We start from the raw sequence: 18,718 nt of genomic DNA on the forward strand, positions 1-18,718 counted from the left end.
AATAAATAAATAAGATCTTTAAAAAAGAGATAGAGAGAAATAACTTTAGATCTACATTATATAAAGAACTCCTACAACCCAGTAATAGAAAGTCAAATAATCCAATTAAAAAATAAGGAAAAGATCTGAATGAATACTTCTTTAAAGAAGACATGCATAGTCAGAGAAAGACAAATACTTATGAAATTTAGGAAAAACAGATGAATACTGGGAAATGGGAGGAAAAATAAAATAAGATGAAAACAGAGAGGGAGGAAAACCATAAGCTATAGAGAAACTAAGGGTTGCTGGAGGGGAAGCAGTTGAGGGGAATGGGTGAAATGGGTAATGGGCACTTATTGGGATGAGCATTGGGTGTTATATGTAAGTGATGAATCAATAAATTCTATTCCTGAAATACAGGAACATATAACATATATGTTATATATGTTATATATGTTATAACACTATATGTTAACTAACTTGAATTTAAATAAAAATAAATTAAAGAAGACATGCATATGGCCAATAGATGGTTGATATTATTTGTCATCAGAGAAATGCACAACAAAACAATGAGATTCCATTTTACACCAATCAGATAATTACAAGTGTTGATGAGGATGTAGAGAAATTGAAACCCTCATACACTGCTGGTAGGAATATAAAGTGGTGCAGCCCCTTTGGAAAACAGTTTGGTAGTTCCTCAAATGGTTAAATATAGTTATCATATAATCCAGTAATCTCACACTTAGGAATATATTCAACAGAAATAAAAACATCTATCCACACAAAATCTTGGCACACAAATATTTACAGTAATATTATTCATACTGGCCAAAAGGAGGAAACAACCTAAGTGTCCATCAGTGACAAATACCGAAATGAAATGTGTTATAACAATGCAATGGAATATTGTTCACCTATAAAAAGGAATGAAGGACTGATGTATGTTACAACATGGATAAATTTTGAAAACACCGTTCTAACTGAAAAAAGCCAGCTCCAAAAGACCACATATTATATGATTGCATTCATAGAAAATGTCCAGAAGAGGGAAATCTATACAGAGATAGAAGGCACGTTTGTGGTTACCTAGAGGTGGGAAAGTGGGTCTGGCGAACAGAAGGTGTTAGAGAAAGCATATCAGGTCTCTTTTTGAGGCGATGAAATGTTCTAAAATGGACGGTGGTGATGGTCGCATGTATCTGTGAATTAAAAAAAAAACCCACTGCATTTCCTACTTTAAATAGAGTCACATATGAACCCTATCTTAAGTAAGCTGTTAAAAAAAAAAAAAAAAAAAAAAACTACCCAGAGTGAAAATATAGCCTAGCACCAGAACTCCAGTAATTTAATGCACCGTTCCACGTAAGGGCAGACCCACGCAGGGAAACCATCTGTGAAATCCCTATAAATTGGAATTTTGCTTGAGATGGGGTTGGGGACTGTGTTAATGCCACTTCTCTTTATTGAGTGCGTGCGAATGTTTCGAGGGAAATCCACCTACCCTCTCTTTGTTTTCCTCCTATTTTATTTTTCTTCCTCCCTTTAGCTCCATAGTCATCATAATTCTGAGGACTGGAGAAAGAAGAACAATTTCATTTCCCATTTGTCTGACTGAAGCAAGAGCTGGTTGTAGTGATGGAGACTCTGGTCAGGAAAAGAACAGAAGAGCCATCTTGGACCTTTTCCGAGATCCTACCCTCAACTCTCCCATAATCTGTAAGTTCCACAGTTTATTTGTAATTTTAGTTCCCTTTTTTCCTTTCCTTTTTGCTTTATATAATGCACATTTATGTTACAATAGAGCCTGATTTTCTACAATAGGCTTTTATGTGTGCTTTTGATTCAAACACAAAAGCTCCACTTCAATGTAATAAATAAATGCCCAGCCATTATTGTACTAAATAATTCAAACCTCAAACACACTTGGACTCAGACACACACCCCGTCCTTCTTGCTGAAGTCCACTGGCATGTCCCCTCCCCCAACCTCATTACAGAGCTTGAGAACAAGTTACTGTGCTTTTCAGACAATGAGTCTGTATTCCCTATTTTTGGTATAAATAAGTTTGCAGTTAGAGTATTAACCTTTCTCACTGCTGTGCCTGTTGGAGGCCATGCAGGCAGGACTTGGATTCTGGGTCTGGATATGCCACTGATGTATTTGTGAGCTGATTCTATTTGCAATATTTTCTAAGCTCTAATCGAGATTTCTCACTTACACTCTCATGGGCTGCTGGAGACTTAGAGAAGAAAGTCCACCTGTTCATCATGTGAGTTACTCACCACCAGGCACATCTTGCTTCTTCTTCTATCTCTTGTTCATTCATTTTGACTTATTCTCTTTGGCATATATTACGCTCCAGTCCACACCACTAATTTTGCTACTTTTTACATGACAGAGAAATGGACTTTTATCTGGGTTAAGCTGCCATACTTTACTGGGTCTGAAATTTATCCTGTTGAATGTATCTATACATGAATAATGCTTAGACTCAAGCTGGTAACCACAAGTAGTTCATCTACCCAACTCAGTTTCAGCAGTTCTGTCACTAAAGAAAGAAGGAGATATTAGGATATTAGGAAACATGACATTTCATGTAAAACAACTCCAAGACCCACTGACTGAACTAACAGGAAGTCCAGAACCTCCCGAGGCTGCTGCTTGGATTTGTTAGAGGTCTTGCTCTAGAGGAGCAAGAACTTAGATGGATTCCTGCTATAGCTAGAGAGCCTCCTCAAAGCTGGGTGGTGTAAATGTTCTTCATCAGCTGTACCTCTGTGCTGTCTCTGCCCCTGTTGCCAATGACCCTCAGAATACTGACCCCTGGGCACGGTGGTTCCCAGCGATGACCAGAGTGAGGAATGTTTTCCACTGTACCACCAAGCAGCCCTTCCCCTTCATTTTCCACACACAGCAGAGACCAGACTCTACCTTACTGAGAATTTTCTGAACATTTGAAGATGCTGAAATGGAAATACAGCAAGGAGAAGAGCTTACAGTGAGCACATAGACCCAGACCCTCCAGGCTTCTTTACTAGGCTGCTCGCTTCTCCCATCATCGGAGGTACTCTGAACAACTCCATACTTCAAATTCTAAAAAATGACCCATCAGAGGGAGGAAATACATAATCTTATCTCTAAGATCCACTCCCAGAGCCCCTATTCTTTAGATGAGAACATGCTGTTCCCTGGGATGGAGACATCTGTTCCTTATAGAACCACCTACAGGTGTGGTATTCAGGCGTGGTGCCCACAAGAATTACATCACCATTAAGATATTTGCCAAAGTCTAGGTTATTGACCATAAATATGTGTAGCTCAGCCAAGCAGGGCTGGAACAAGGTCAGCCCTGTTCCTATGCAGTCTCATCTCATCAACTACTCAACCCAGTTCTTCAATCTCAGCCTTAGTCATAAACAAGTGCCTTCTTTTCCACAGGACTCCAATTTAGTTCACGGAGGTAGGCTGGCAAAGCAGTCTCCCTTGTCCTTCCTTGCACTTCTCCATCTCTGTCAAGGCAGGAGTTTTATCAAGTAGGATGTATCTGATATCAGGTCAAGCCTCTCTCAAACCAGGGATTCTGAGTTTGGCACTGTTCCTGGAGAGAGAGGGCATTAGGAAGTCGGATGTAACAGAAAGCTGCGCAGGAACCCTGTTTTAGACATTTACCTTCTGGGATTGGCCTTATGGCCATTCTGTCTACTTAATCTATTGTGACGGTTTCTCTCACAATAGAACTACTAGATATATAAGATGGCATTTTAGGGAGGGATGTGTGTTTTTCCCATTCAGAAACATGTACAACCCATAGCACTTCCTTGAAATTGTTTCTGTCAACTAAAGTCATAACCTCTCAGCCTGATTCAGTAAAAACTTGTGAAACTACCTCTGAAAATCCTAGAAATAGAAAGTGTGGTCTACCTGCAAAAGGGCAGCATTGGGTTGGACCTAATTTCATGTGGGTTTTTGTTCTTGCTTTGATGACTCTAGCACAATAAAATGAGTCACCAATTACAAATGTAGAAATATGAGATATAAATAATTCATTTCCTGCTAATCTAGACTGCAATGAAATCCTTGCACATCTGAAAATTTATGGACTCCCATCATTGGAGACTCATGTTTATTTTATGTGAGAGGGGAACCCATGGAGAACAGTTTTGAGGTTCCACAAAAAGTTAAAAATAGGACAACCCTATGATCAAGCAATTGCACTATGAGGTATTTGCCCAAAGGATACAAAAATACAGATTTGAAGGGGTATATGCTCCCCAATGTTTAGAGCAGCATTATCAACAATAGACAAATTATGAGAGAGCCCAAATGTCCATCGAATGATGAATGGATAAAGAAGATGTGGTATGTGCATATAGTGGAATATTCTTCAGCCATCAGAAAAAATGAAATCTTGCCATTTGCAATGACATAGATGGAGCTAGAGAGTATTATGCTAAGTGAAATAAGTCAGTCAGAGAAAGACAAATACCATATGCTCTCACTCATATGTGGAACTCAAGAAATAAAACAGATGAACATATGGGAAGGGGGGGAAGAAAAAAGGCGGGGAGACAAGTCATAAAGACTCTTAACGATAGAGAACAAACTGAGGATTTATGGAGGGATGTGGAAGGGGGATGGGCTAGATGGGTGATGGGGATTAAGGAGGACACTTGTCATGATGAGCAGTGGGTGTTGTATGTAAGTGATGAATCACTGAATTCTATTCCTGAAACCAATACTGCACTGTATGTTCACTAACTAGAATTTAAATTTAAAAAGGAGGAGGGAATCCATGTTGAACTTTGTAAACCCTTTACATATTTGAAATTGTGCCTTCTCTTTTATTCAGTGGTGCACGTTTATATCACGTTCTCTTTGTGCCATTCCACTTATTATTCATGGGCATCATCTTGCTATTGGAACTGAAATTTTCTTTAGCTGGACTCTCCACCGTGGGGAAAGAGTGGAAGAATGTTCTTGCCTTTGGTGGTAGTGATACTTTTCTTTTGCATACAAGAAATGGAAAAAGGAATGGTGGAAGGGAAGAAACTGTAGGGCCTAGGAAGGGGGTTATTTCTATTTTTAGCAGAAATGTCACTGCTGTATGTAATGGAACAAGAGGTCTTAGAGGTCCCCATGGAGTGACACCTGGCAGGGAGCTCTCTCCCTCTAGACCCTGAGGAAGCATGTATGGTTTTTCTCTCCTGGGGTATAATTTTGTTGAAACATCAATAAGAAAACAAGCAGAAAAGCACAGAGGATAATTAACGGATGTCCAAGAATTGGCCATCCCAAAGGATCAAATGTTAATATTGGAACACTTTTACTTCTAAACTTTTTTCTAAAAAAGAAAATATTATAAATATTTTGAGGTCTATGAAGTTCCCCTCTCAATTCTCCCTGACTCCATCCCCACCATCCCCAACTATCTCTATGGTATCATTCCAGCGCAGGTATCAACACTTTTTATACACTTGTGTGTCTACACATAATACATTTATTTATTTTTTTAATTATCATTTTCTTAAAAAGTAATTTCTAGGAAGGATAAGAAATGAGTGAGGGAATTGAAGAGCCAGCTGAAGAACCAGAACTCAACAAGGATGGGAACCAGCATTCCTTGGAGTCAGGGGTACAGGACCTAAGGGAGAGTCACCAAGATAGCTCAACTTCCTGTCTTCCCACACTCCTGTCCTTATACTCCAAAAAGGGGTCTGACTGGCTGAGAACCCTCCCCTTGACTGAGGAGCTGGAGCACACGTGATTGACACTCTCACCAAGTTGGATACACAAGTAGGGGTGGGTGATAGCCTGGTGCTTTTGCCAGGGTAGGGTGAGTGGGTGCATTCCTGGAGGAATGGTAAACTCTGGGAGTTCACACAGGTACTCTGAGGGGATTGGTTCAAAGGGGTCTCTGCGTCTTGATCTTGATCTGTCTTGGTCCTAAACTGAGACAGAATTCAACCTTTTGGTCCAGGAGCAGTTCTGTAGACATGTGTGAACAGCCTATGTAAACCCTGGCTCTAGCGTCCTCCTGTCTTAAAAGCAGATTTGCTTCTCTCTCTCTCTCTCTAAGAGATTCCATTATTTTTCCTTCCCTTGGACTAAGCTGGTGAACAGGAAGGGCAAACAGAGACACCACACACAGAGTCACCCTCCTGCTTCCCCAGCTCCTCCCTCCCCCCTGTTCAGCTGACATTTATTCAATCTCCCTGAAGAAGGGCATGTGCCCTTTGTCTACTTCTCTTTCCAGTCCTGTTATGACACAGGCATTCTGTTTTCATGCTCTGGGAGGGGATGCCTTTTGAAATGCAACCCCCCCTGCCTTCTCTCAAAATTTTCAACTTTCACAAATTAGGACCTGGGCTTTAAGGCCATTAATTCTGATTTTCAAGAGTCTGTTTAACACTGAAAATCCAAGAATTCGTTTCTATGGTTTCCACAGTTGGCTCTGTTCATGTTACCATGAGTAGAAGCAGGTAGGTGACAGAAGACAGAGTGGGTCACATGGTAACTTTTGTGTGAGGAAATTATTTAGTCTCTCGGAATGTCATATCAGCATCCTGTGCTGTATGAGCTCCGGACATTCACAGGCATGCGAACTCTTAAGCATCAGCTATATTTTCTGCCCCAGACACAATTCTTTCCTGTATAGTGTGAACATATTCTAAAGTTTAATTTCTGTTTTATCACATATCAACCTCTGAGGAAAAGAAGGCCTATGATGTTGATGATGAGACAGGTCTTACTTCAATTGGAAATAGAAGAAGAAGGAGAATGAGGGGAAGGGGAAGAAGAAGAGGCAGCAGGAGGAGGAGAAAGATGAAGACAGTTAGCATGTTCGGAAAGCTCATCCATGCAATGAATAGGAGACAAGGGGTGTTGGGGGAAGAGGCCACATGTATCATTGAGAGGCACAGTGCCCGGGCCTTGCTGATGGCCTAGAACGCGGAGTTTCTCCGTGAACCCCTTCTCCAAGGAGCTAGGTATTAACCACTAAGTGGAGGCTTGGGTATCTGATCCCAGGGAGAAGCAACTTTTGCTTGCACTGACGTGCTCACTCTTTTCAGTCTTCTCAGGAAAACCACTGCTACTCTCCAGAATCTTCATTCCTAAGAGGCTCGGCCAGGCTCTTCCAGAGTCCTGGTGAATGCTAAGTGGGAACAGCAGGACAGGCAGTTAGGCTCAGGAAGATGGGAGCAGCATCACCCCCACCCCCATGGGTAAAAATGTGAGGAAACACTCTCGTCACGGTGGGGGCCCGAGTGGAGAAGCCCCTGTGTAGCCAGGCCCAAGCGTAAAGGATAGTGGTGTGAATTTGCATGAGTTTGTTGCCACACACAGTGCCAGTCGGGAAGCTTCCTTGGAGGGAACAGATCAGCAGAGTGTGGCTGACACCCCAGCAGCACACAGGCCTCACACACCAACAGCTCTCCAGTGCTCTGGGCCATGGAGGTGACTCTCGCAGTGCCTGGGGCCCAGCAGAAAGCCATGGCCCTTCCCCAGTAAAAGCTCTCACGTTCTCAAAACTGATGAAGGCTCACTTGCATCTTGCTTTGAATGGATGTCCTGCACCTCAGTAAGCAAGCAGGCAACCTTAGCTGGAGGGCCTGGGAGGCCTGGGGGGCCTGGGGACAATGAGTGTGCCCTGCTCAGGGTGCAAGACTTTGTCCCCACGTGCCTTGATTTCCTCAACTGTGTGTTAATAAATTATTTCCTCCTGCAAGGCAGGACTCCGTGGGAGGTTTGCATTTTCCTATCTCACTACCCCCAAGAGCCAGTATGCCACAGAGGTAAGGGCCCCAGAGGATCTGGGACCTCTGTTTTCTCATCTGTAAAGGGAGCTGGGGATGTGGGACGAGGTGAGGTGACACCTGAAAAGTGCCTTCAAACGGTGGCTGCCATGAGTGCCCTTCAACTGTTTCCTGGCTTGGCACCTCCAGCAAGTCCAGTCACCAGCCTGTGGCAAGCGGCAGAGAATTCTTTACCATGTCATGGAGATGAAGAGTTTGTGCTTAGGTCATCTGCCACTGCCAAAATCCGCTGTAGCCTCCTCTGTCCTCTGCCCAAAGTTTCCCCAAGGCTGCACTCAATGGGCACTTCCCTTCCCTCACGTTTGCCTGCCTTGAACATGACTTACTATCATGGAAGTTTGAGTTTGTGATAATAGTGGAAATTCCTCATGAGGCCATTTTAAAATGAGGCAAGGGCTGTCAAGGGGCAGTCCGGCAGCCCTTAATCTGATTAAGTTCACCCAAACCTGCACCCAGCAATTCTGCTTCTAGGCGCCCCAGAAACCCTCCCATGGGTCGTGGACCTCCACTCCTGTGCGGCCCGGGAGAGTTGGGAGAGAAAGTGCGGGGGTCCTGGCACACTAGAGGTACACAGCTGGCAAGAAGGAAAGTTCTTAACAGTGGTTCAGAGTGAAAAGGCAGAAACAGCCCCAGGGGCTCCCAGGGGTTCCCACTGCTCAAGGTGAAGATGGGGACCAGCGCACAGACATCACCTGATTGCCTGTTCCACACACAGGCTCTGTGCTGACGAGACCTCCCCAGGCTGGACTGACCCGTTACCAAGACACGCAGGTGAGCACCTGAAGGTCGGAGAAGCATTGTCCACTGCACGCAAGGCTCTTCCCATAGCCACGGAAAATAGAAGGACTCACGTCAACACCTTAAAGGTTTGCCTTCAGGAGAAGAGAGATGGCACAGAAGAACCAAGAAAGCTACGAAAACTAAGATGGACAGGGGAAAAACACAAAAGCAATGAAATGTTGGGGAGGGGGGGAAGAGGCTGGAGAGGACAGTCAATGCAGGCACCTTCCGCAAGAAAGCTTGTTGAAGACGCAGATATGTTTTCTCCTCCTCCCTCCCAATCCTGGAACCCCTCAGGGAACCTCTGACCTGAGGACCAACTCGGGGTCCAAGTGTCCACCTCTTGTGCTCCCTTCAACGCACTGTTTTGCCGAAGCTGCCTGCGGCCCCGGACTTCCAAGTTCCTTCCATGCTCCTTTTGCTGGGTGTGCTCTAAATTAAGTTGCAAGCCCTTGCACACAGGACCCTGTGTCATTGCAGGCGGGGCACTTAGGACAGAGCATTTGCTAGTTGCCCACAGAAGAAGAGCAGCCTTTTCATCTAACACTGATTCCCAGTCAGAGCGAAATTCCAGAGATTGTGAAGAGCAGAAGAGCAGTAAGCTGAAAATAATTTTGTGTTCAGAGACTCCGTACTCTGCCATTTGCTTGCAGTCTGTCTATGGCTTTATAAAGTTACTTCAAAGCACTGGATGGTGGGTTCAGAAAGAACTATTAGTAACAGAAGCATGGTTTTAAGAAGAATATGTGGGGAAGGGAGGGTAGAGGTGGGGAGATGGGATGGACCCAGACCACTTCAATAATGCCCAGAATATCCACACTGAGCTTGTTTATGGAGCTGGAACTAGTCGAAGCTGGCTTTTTGGCATCCTTAAATTTGGCTGTGTGTGTGTGTGTGTGTGTGTGTTTCAAGCCTTTGAAAACTGAGGATAATTCAAACACATGCCCATCAGGAAAACCCCCATATGAGATTTCCATTGACAATTACTCTTCTAAAATGGGTTAATGTAGGAAATGTCACTTAAGTAACTCTTCAAAACCCAGGTCCATGCCCACCATGCGTCGTTTGCATGGCCAAGGTGGTGATGAGTGAGGAGGGTTATTGTAGATAGGAGAGAAGCCGTCTTTTAGGAAGGAAGTGGAGCCTGAGCAAGGGGGGCAGGGCCAAGGAGCCCAGGCCCTGCTGGGAGCAGAGACATGGTTGGAACCTGCCCACCACTGAGAAGAAAACCCAACAAAGCCTGGAGACATCATAAGAATTCTTTCTACTTTGCTTTTCCTTTCATCAGAGAAGCTCAGAAACCCTTCTACAGAAATTAATGAGGCCCTCATTGTCATTGAGTGTGTAATTTCTGTTCTACAGATGGGGTAACATCTAAGGTTATAAAATGAATGAATCATCCTTATTTTCCAGGAGTTCTGGTTCTCCAAACCCATTCCTGAGATGTTGAACATGGGCTGTAGTAAAAGAGTCTCCAAAAAGGGGGAAAAATTTTGGAGCAGTCTTTGGAATTCCATCTGGGTTACTGTTTAATCTGTAAGATGTGCAGTATATCTTTTCTGCTTAACTTGTAGAGGTTCGGAGAAGATCAAAAGCTGTAGAAGGGATGTGTAAATAGCTTCGGAGGTCTACCACAAGATGCAAACAGTGCATTTTGATGCATACTAGTGCCAGTAAAGGGTGTGATTTCTGTTGTGGTAATTCCTCTTACCCAGAACCCTCCAGGGAGGAGAGCTCACCTCAGGGCTGGGCGGGACTGCCTGCTGCGGTCACGGTCACGCCCCTCCCTCTGCTTTCTGTCCAAACCTTTCATTACCCTATGCAGCTGCCCTGAGCCATTTTATTCCCCCCACAACTCTCAAATGTTAGCCTAAGGGACGTGCCCCGGAAGCAAAGTTGTTAAGGTCCTTGACAAAATGTTAAAAATGAACCCCAAGCGGTAGCAATTTTCTACAAAGTCAAATATATTCCATCGAAAAAAAGTCTTTAATTCTGAGGGCTCCCCTCCCTTTACTTGGCATTAAAATGCCATTGTAACAGTTAGTGTTCAAATGATGGTGCCACTGGATGGGAGAGTTTTTCTTTCCCCTCTTAACGAGTTTACTTGGGAAAAAATACAAGTCAGCCACTTGATATCGGTTCTCCAGTTGTGTTTTGGTTTTTTTTCTTTTCTTTTTTTTTTCTGAAATTTTATTGATCCATTAAATTCCACAGTCTGGGAATTACTGCTAGATGCTCTATTGCTTGGTTCAGGCCTGAACTTGTGCCAAAAGAAACAATGCAATGCATGTACTAGACCCTTTATAGGACACTGATGAAGAGAGGCATCTGGCCTGGGCAGCCTCTGACTTAGGAATGCAGCCTTCCCAGAATTTGGGCAAGGCACATGGGCATCGGAGCTCTCACCAACAAGAGGCAATTTCTTGGACCATGACTCAGATCTCGGAGGGTGGTCTGGCCACAAAAGTCTGGGAATGGGGCGGGGGGAACACCTGTTTCGACATAGTGCCTGGGGCTAGAGTTTGTACCTGGTGTCCTTAGTTAGAGCTAGCAGAAAATCACATTTTTGAATGATCATTAGGGTAATTCAAGCCACAGTGTGTTTGACAGGTATATTGCCCATTAATTAGGGTTTTGTGGGAGGGTCCAACACTCTATTGGCCATTTATAGTGTTGTTTCTAAGGAAAAATGTCTTCAGAGTTCCAAATCACTAAATTAAAATCAAACTCTTGAAATGGTTCATACAAGGTAGGACCTGGGACCCATCCAAGAGACCTAAATGAATCAAAAAAGGTAACTGGCATTTCTATCGTGTGTTTTCCTGTGTTAGCTCTAAGGTCCTGGTAAAGCCTCTGAGGCAGACAGAAAGCCTGGGTTCTAGACCTGGGGTTCCTCCGTGCAGCCCCAGCCACATGTGGTCCCAGCTCTGATGGGTTCTAAGTATAAAATACACACTGGATTTCGAAGATACAAAAAAAAAGAATGTAAAATATCTCATTAATAGTTTTAAAAATATTGATAACACATTGAAATAATATTTAGGATTTATTATGTTTAAAATATAGTATTACATTAGTTTCACCTGTCTCTTTGAACTTTTTAAAAGTGACTAGCAAATGTGAATGACATAAAATTTTAAATTATTATAATTTGTGATTTGCCTTGTTTCTATTGGAAAGCACTTCTCTAGACAAGAGGTTGGCCAACTAGAGCCCACAGGCCAAATCTAGTTCACTGCCTGTTTTTGCAAATAAAGTTTTATTGGTACACAGTCACACCCATTTGTTGACATATTGTCCCTGGCTGTTTTTGAGTTACAACAGCAGAGCTGAGTAGTCGCACAGAGATGGTGTGGCTTATAAAGCCTGAAATATCTACTATCTAGTCCTTTATTGAAAAAGCTTGCCAACATTTGGTCTAGACTATCAGGGTTCAAATCTTGGTTTTCAGATTTACTAGCTGTGTGACTTGGGCAAGTTTCTCTATCTATGTGTGCCTTCATGTGTAGAATGGAGGTAATGAAGAAGCAAACTTTATTCCAAGAAGTGGTTGCAGGGATCAAGAGAAACAGTATGTATCAACTATAGAGTCACCATTCAATAAATGCTTCATCATCATCATCATCCTCATGTCATTTTGTAGATGATAAGACTGGAGATTATAGAAGTTTAAAGTGGTCCACAGTCACAGTAACACAGCTCAAATCCGGCCTGCTAACTCATGCTTTGATATTTCATTCAAATTTTTTTTAAAAACAAAAGAAAAGGCTCTTTAATAAAATGCTAGTTCATGCTGAGCTGGTCCATTCAGGGCCTGCATGTATCCTCTCCCTTCCCAGGTGTGGACTCAAATCATTCTCATCACAGTTCTCCAGGTAATAAACACACCTGCACTTGGCACATGAGCTGAAACCTCTTTGTTATCTCTGCTCCATAGACCTGGAATCCAAGATCAGTTGGGTAGACATATTCCAATGGGAGTCATTCTCAGCATATCAAATTAAAAGGTATGGGGTCCCCCAAGAGTTGAGGAGTCTAAAAAAATTGGGGATGTAAAATGCAAATAATAATATTTTGCATTTACAAAGTCCTTTCCAATTTATAAAACATCCATATAAGATTGGCAGAGCAGATATGGGTATTCCTACTTTCAAAGTTGAAGGTCAAAGAATTGATGATTGCCCACCAGTGAGAGGCTAGTGAGAAAGAAGCAGAACTTAGATCCTGGTCTGGAGGCATCTGTGGCCACTTTCCGTTAGAGCTGGAGTCCTCGATGAACATGCTTTGAAGAACTGGCAGTGTAGATTTTTGAAGCAAGCTGGGTATTTTTGTACAAATTCAGTAGGAAGAGTCTTCAGTTCCAGAAACATTTACTTTCTTCCATTTTTCCTGAGACATGTCTCCTTCTTATCTACCTTTCTTTCCTCCCCAAATTTGATCATGATAAGGTGTTTTGATTAGTGATTGCTACAGAAGAAGCCACCCCAAAACTTAGTGACATAAAATAACCATGGCCATTTACTACTTCTCATGATTTTGTGGGTGGACCGAGCTTTGCTGGGTGGCTTTTTTTGCATGGTGTTTTAGCCAGGGCGGCGGTCATTTGGAGGCTCAACCAGGCCAGAATGTCCAGGATTGCTCACTTATATGGCTGACGGTTGGGCTGGCTGTTGGCTGGGAGCTCAACTGGGGTTGTGGAATGGAATGTTCTAGTTCTTTCCAGATGGCCTCTATAAGTGGCGTGGGCTTCTCACAGCGGGATGGCTGAATTCCAAGATGGAGTGTTCCAAGTATGTGAAAGCAGAAACTGTGAATGTCTTATGGCCCCATTTAAGAAGGTATGCAGCATCACTTCTGCCACATTCTGTTGGACAGAGAAAGTTACAGGCCAGCCCTGATTCAAAAGGGGAAACTGACTTCACTTTTAGATGGGAGGAATGATAATGAATTTTTAGCCATCTTCAATTCACAACATATGGGCCCAGAAAAAAATATGTCTCTACCATAAGGAAAATAGCAGAACAAATATAATGATAAATTACATCTGACATTCAGCCATGGTCTCAAGAGATATGAGGAAGTCTGAGACCATGACGCCGAGGGGCAGGCCTGCCCAGGCGACTACAGCCAAGTGGGAATATAGGCCCACCATTTCCAAAAACTCTCCCATTTTCCAAGAGAGGGCCAAAATATATAAATTTTCATGTGAAGTCTCTACTTTTTCAATGTAAGCTCCACCTTTAAAATCACATTGCATGGGGCAAGTTGACCTGTGAGCTTCCAGTCTTCAGCATCTGCCTATCATCATGAGACAGCTTTATGCGAAACACTTGTTGGTAAAAGTCGAGAGCAACCCATTTCCCGGAGAACATCACTGCTTCGTGATTGGTGAGAAAGGGAGGAGAAAAGAGCAATTATCATGAGGCTGGGTAGTCGCCAGGGGGAAAACAACATTTCTGTTATTTGTTTACTAGTATTTACTTTTGGATAATAAATCAAAGTTTCAAGTCGACCAGGAGAAGCTGCAGTGGCAACAGCTGTGCCAGACGGCGCCATCTTTTTTATATGATAAACACCTGGGGAGGTTGCTTTCCAATTATTTCCTGCAACTCTTCTCTGATTTCCAGGCTGGAGAAGATTGTGGAAGGGATGTGAAGGGCAGACTGAGGGAGGGGAACGTGAGGGAGATGCTTCAGCCCCTAGAGAGAAGAACTGCCACCTGGAACAGGATGGAAGGAACAGGCAGAAGAGGTTCACCCCAGCTCAAGAAGTGCCCAGAACCACAGCCACCAGAGGTGGACTACTGACCTGGGCAGGAGGTCCTTCTACCTTCCCCAGCCCCACTCCCAAGGCCAGGGTCTTTTCTCACCATGGAAACCAAACAGCATTCAGTTCATCAATGGAAAGAAAAATCCTTCCCACAGTATGGTGAAGAGACAGCCTTGTTGAAAGCTGCCTAGACAGACACTGGCTACGGTGGGTGGTGGAGAGAGAGGGTTTTGAAATCTGAATCCCAGGGCACCACACGCATCCAACAGTTCACAGCACATGAAGCCGCGGGGCGAATGAAGTCTTCCGATGGCCTAGAGGGGACAGTAGCCACACCAGGGACGACACACTCTTCCAAGGGTCGGCTTGAGGGGTTTTCGGAGTGGGAGCAGGAGCCAGGGACCTGTCCTTGCCTGCCATCCCGTCCACAGAGCTCATACAGGTAGGTGTGCCCGGGTCAGGCCCTGCACACATGCACGCGTTCACTCCGTGCGGCTATAGTCAGGCTTTTTGCCTGAACGAGCTGGGTGATATTGTAGCCTTTTCCAGGCTGATCTAGAGATCAGGATCTGGTGGCAGGACCTGGGCGCCACAGCATGGGAGGATGGGGTTGTCAGTCAGGGGTCACCCAGCTGCTCCCTGACTGCCAGGTGGATAAGGAATGGGGCTCTTGCCCCCATGACCTCAGTGAGCTGGAGGGCCATAAGGATGTAGGTCATGTTTCCCAAGTGTGAAAAGGAATTAAGGTTTAAGCTAAAAATATATTATAAATTATTAATATTATCAGATAATTAATAATAAATCTTCATAATTATCAGATATTTAATGCTAATTTATCATATAATTATCTGATGTCATCAGATAATAATATAGAGAGTGTATTAAGATATGTATATTTTAGGCTCCACTTTTAGGTGAAAAAGGCAGTCTGGGAGATGTAGTTTGGGTGATGAAAGTATTTTGTTTTCCAAATGTTTGGATGGTTTATGAGGACTGTTGGTGAGGATATTTGAAATTACGACCTCTAGCAAATTCCTTATTATTTGGAATAAAATTCTTGTGGGAAGAGCATTAGAAGGAATAATCGTAATTCTAGGGACAGAATCCTTTTTTGTAATATTTACATAGTATATTCATTGCTGGATAGGAAAATTGACAGTATTTTGTGTATGAGCATTAGTTGAAGTAACTAATAACTAATAATATCTAACATTTATTGAACTCCTACTCTGTGCCAGATATTATCTTAATCACTTTGTATATATTGTCTTCAATTTTTGCAGCAACCATTTGGGATGTGTACTCCTGTCAGCCCCAGAGGTAAGACACTCCCCCAGAGCTTCCCGGTTTGTGACTGGCAGAACCTAAAACCGAACTCGGGAAATCTGCTTCACTGTTTTAATTTTTTTTTTTCTTAAAGATTTTATTTACTTATTTGACAGACAGAGATCACAAGTCGGCAGAGAGGCAGGCAGAGAGAGAGGAAGAAGCAGGCTCCCCGCTGAGCAGAAAGCCCGATGTGGGGCTCGATCCCAGGACTCCGGGATCATGACCTGAGCCGAAGGCAGAGGCTTTAACCCACTGAGCCACCCAGGCGCCCCTTCACCGTTTTAATTTATGGAAACAGGCCACTGATAGGGTCTGGGGAAGGTAAATGACAGCCCACTGTGCTAAAGCCTGGGCTTGGAGGCAGCGCAGCCTGCTCCGAGTCCCCTGTTACAGCTTGTGAGTGGGTGATGTGGACCAAGTCTGCTCCCTGCCCCACAGCCCAGGTCCCTCTCATTCATTCACTGGGCATCTTTCTCCCACTTGGCAGAAGCACCGCTTACTGCACACCAGTCAAGGCGGCCTGCTGGGTGGGTATGCACACACGTGGTTTGGAGGCAGCAAGCTGAGTGTGGCAAGGTTAAGCCCCAAGAGCAGCACCCCAGTGGGGTCTGGGGTTGAGAATGAAGACTTGAAGTCCCCTGAGACAACAGAACATGCCAACCAACAGAAGGGGTGAACTGGTGATTTCCTGGGCGGCATCTAGAAGGATGCATGTCAGAGAACTCTTCAGGAGGAAGCCAGGACCCTCTAGGCAGATGCCACTGGAGTCAGGGAGGCTGGGAGGCATGCTGGAGAAGGACCACCCCTGTTGTGTGGTGAGGCCACAGGGCGGTGAGAATGTTGGCACTCCTAGCGGTGAGGCTAGAGACTAAGGGCGTGTTGGGAGAGGCCTTGAATGCCATGCCCAGGGCTTGGCCAAGGTGTCCGTGAGGAGCCTATGGCCAGGGAATCACAGCAGAGAAGCAAAACACACCAGGGTGGGATTATGGCTAGCTCGTGGCAGCATACAAACCCTGCAGGGGCCTGGAGAGAAACGCAAAGAGTGGGAGAGCTGAGACAATTCTTTCCCAGCTCCCTCGCAGATAAACCCACATCTAGTAAAATGCTGATAAAGTGTAACTAGGGATTGGATTTCAATACCAGACTACAGCTTGCTTGCTTGCTTGCTTTTTTTTTTTTTTTTTCCGGTATTTTAAAAATAGTGATTGTCTTTAAGGAAGTGTACAAATGGCTTGGGAGTGCTTAACCTATTTGAAAGAACAGACTATTTCTGAGTGCTTCAGTTTCCTGGGTGAAAGCAACAGGGGAGTCTGGAAAGACTTTCCGTGTTTATTACAGTCGGCTTGCCCTGGGTGCCCCCGGCAACGCTCGGTGGTCCACAGGGTTTGGAAACTACAAGACCCCGTGGCTACATCTTCTAACAGATTTTGTAGGACATAATCATTTCGCTAAATCTTTGCGTGCCGCCTCCCCAGTCCATATCAATGCAATTTAATTCTAATCTCTGGCCAATTTCACTCTAGCACAATAAAAAGTAACAAGACTTAACGGCCATTGAGGGTTCTGCGGAAAGTGTTGTCTGGGAAAAGATGCATAAGATAAAGCTTTTGATCGTGTTTGAGCATGCCTTCGCCTGCGGGTGGCTGTGGTGGTCTGGACTGACTCTGCATTTATAGGAAGGGCCCTCGTGTCCTGGTCCTCTCGAGCTAAGTAAGCCCTGTACAGCCACATCTGTGGTGCCTCTGCTTTGAGAGCCTGCAACGGAGGCACTAGAAATGTTACATTTGCTCCCCGATACCCACCCCTCGTTTTAGGTTTTTCCCCCCCCCATCCTACTCCCAAAGGTGACCATCTATTTTTGGTTTAGATAAATGATTCATCCCCTATTGCTGTGGACTTCTTTTATGATCGATTAGTTTGAGGCTGTCAGCGCTGCTTCAAAGCTATCATGTATCTTTCACACCCCTCTATCCTATAATTTATAAGCACTGTGGGTTTCAAGAAAAAGAAAAAAGAAAGAAAGAAAGAAAGAAACCCTCCAGTACTTTTATTAGCCACTGAAATGCATTAGGGTGCGTGTGCTTTGAACTGCACAGAAGAAGATAACCATGCCTGTAATTGGAATAACTCACATTGGTCCCCTCTCTGCTCCCTTTAATAACCTCTGCATTGTTTTATCCCCAGGATTTATCGATGACCTGCAGTAGCCCTCTCCCAGGCCCCGGCCCACTGGGGTGTTTGTGGGGGAAAGGGCAATGCGCGTGGCTCACTCCCTGACCCGAGCTGCCCCATAAATCAGGGCCTGCATTCGTCTGTGATGGTGAGCCAGATGGCAGCTGTTGTTGGAGGAGCTCAACAGGAATCAAGGCCTGTGATCTTTCCTGTTGCTAACAGGCCTGATTTTTTATGGCTGTCAGCATCCTTGGAATGGCTGAGGGAGGCACACAGGGAGGTAGGGGGCGGGGGCCCGGTGGCTCTAGATCTCTACTTTCTTCTCCCAAGGGGGCAAGCCACAAAGGTCTTTCTCTCTTCCTCACTGGCCAGGAGGCTCGGCCTCACAGTCTGTTTCTGAAGAAGTTTCTTAGAGTGTGCAAGTGGCAAAACTAAATGTAGGCAAACACCTTCTGTACAGGAAAATGGCCGTCAGCTCCCCTTTGTCGCTGGTACACAGACCCTGAGCATCACCTTACGGGAAAGATGAGCCGCCCTTTCTGTGGAGTACTGTCTAAAACTCACTCATTGCTTTCCCCAATGCCTTTTTTTAATAGAAATAAAAGCAATCACTTATAGCTGCTTGGGTTAAATCCGACATTTGGATTATTTTTTGCTTTTCCCGAGTGAATGGATAGAAAATTCAGGAAGGATGTAAGGGTAAAGGAGCTTGCCAGACTAAAGAAAGAAACCCCAGCCTGTTGTGAGGTACCTGATTAGGGGGTGTTAGCTGCAGAGATCCGGTCATTAAGGTGGAGTAGGACCACAGTGGTGTACCGGCCCGAACACCAGTGTGGAGTAAACAGTTTATTAACAGTCCTTGTGTG

At 44.4% G+C, this 18,718-nt stretch overlaps 1 long non-coding RNA gene across 1 annotated transcript; it reads left to right on the forward strand.

Moving 5' to 3' along the window:
* The first annotated feature begins 1,649 nt into the window (after positions 1–1,649).
* LOC122916956 lies at positions 1,650–17,903 on the forward strand. The gene is made up of 3 exons (XR_006386328.1): positions 1,650–1,704; positions 15,635–15,671; positions 17,865–17,903. It is a non-coding gene; the product is annotated as an uncharacterized LOC122916956 (long non-coding RNA).
* The last annotated feature ends 815 nt before the right edge of the window (positions 17,904–18,718 follow it).

This window comes from Neovison vison, chromosome 9, assembly GCF_020171115.1.
Source record: "Neovison vison isolate M4711 chromosome 9, ASM_NN_V1, whole genome shotgun sequence".
NCBI classification, from domain to species: domain Eukaryota; kingdom Metazoa; phylum Chordata; class Mammalia; order Carnivora; family Mustelidae; genus Neogale; species Neogale vison.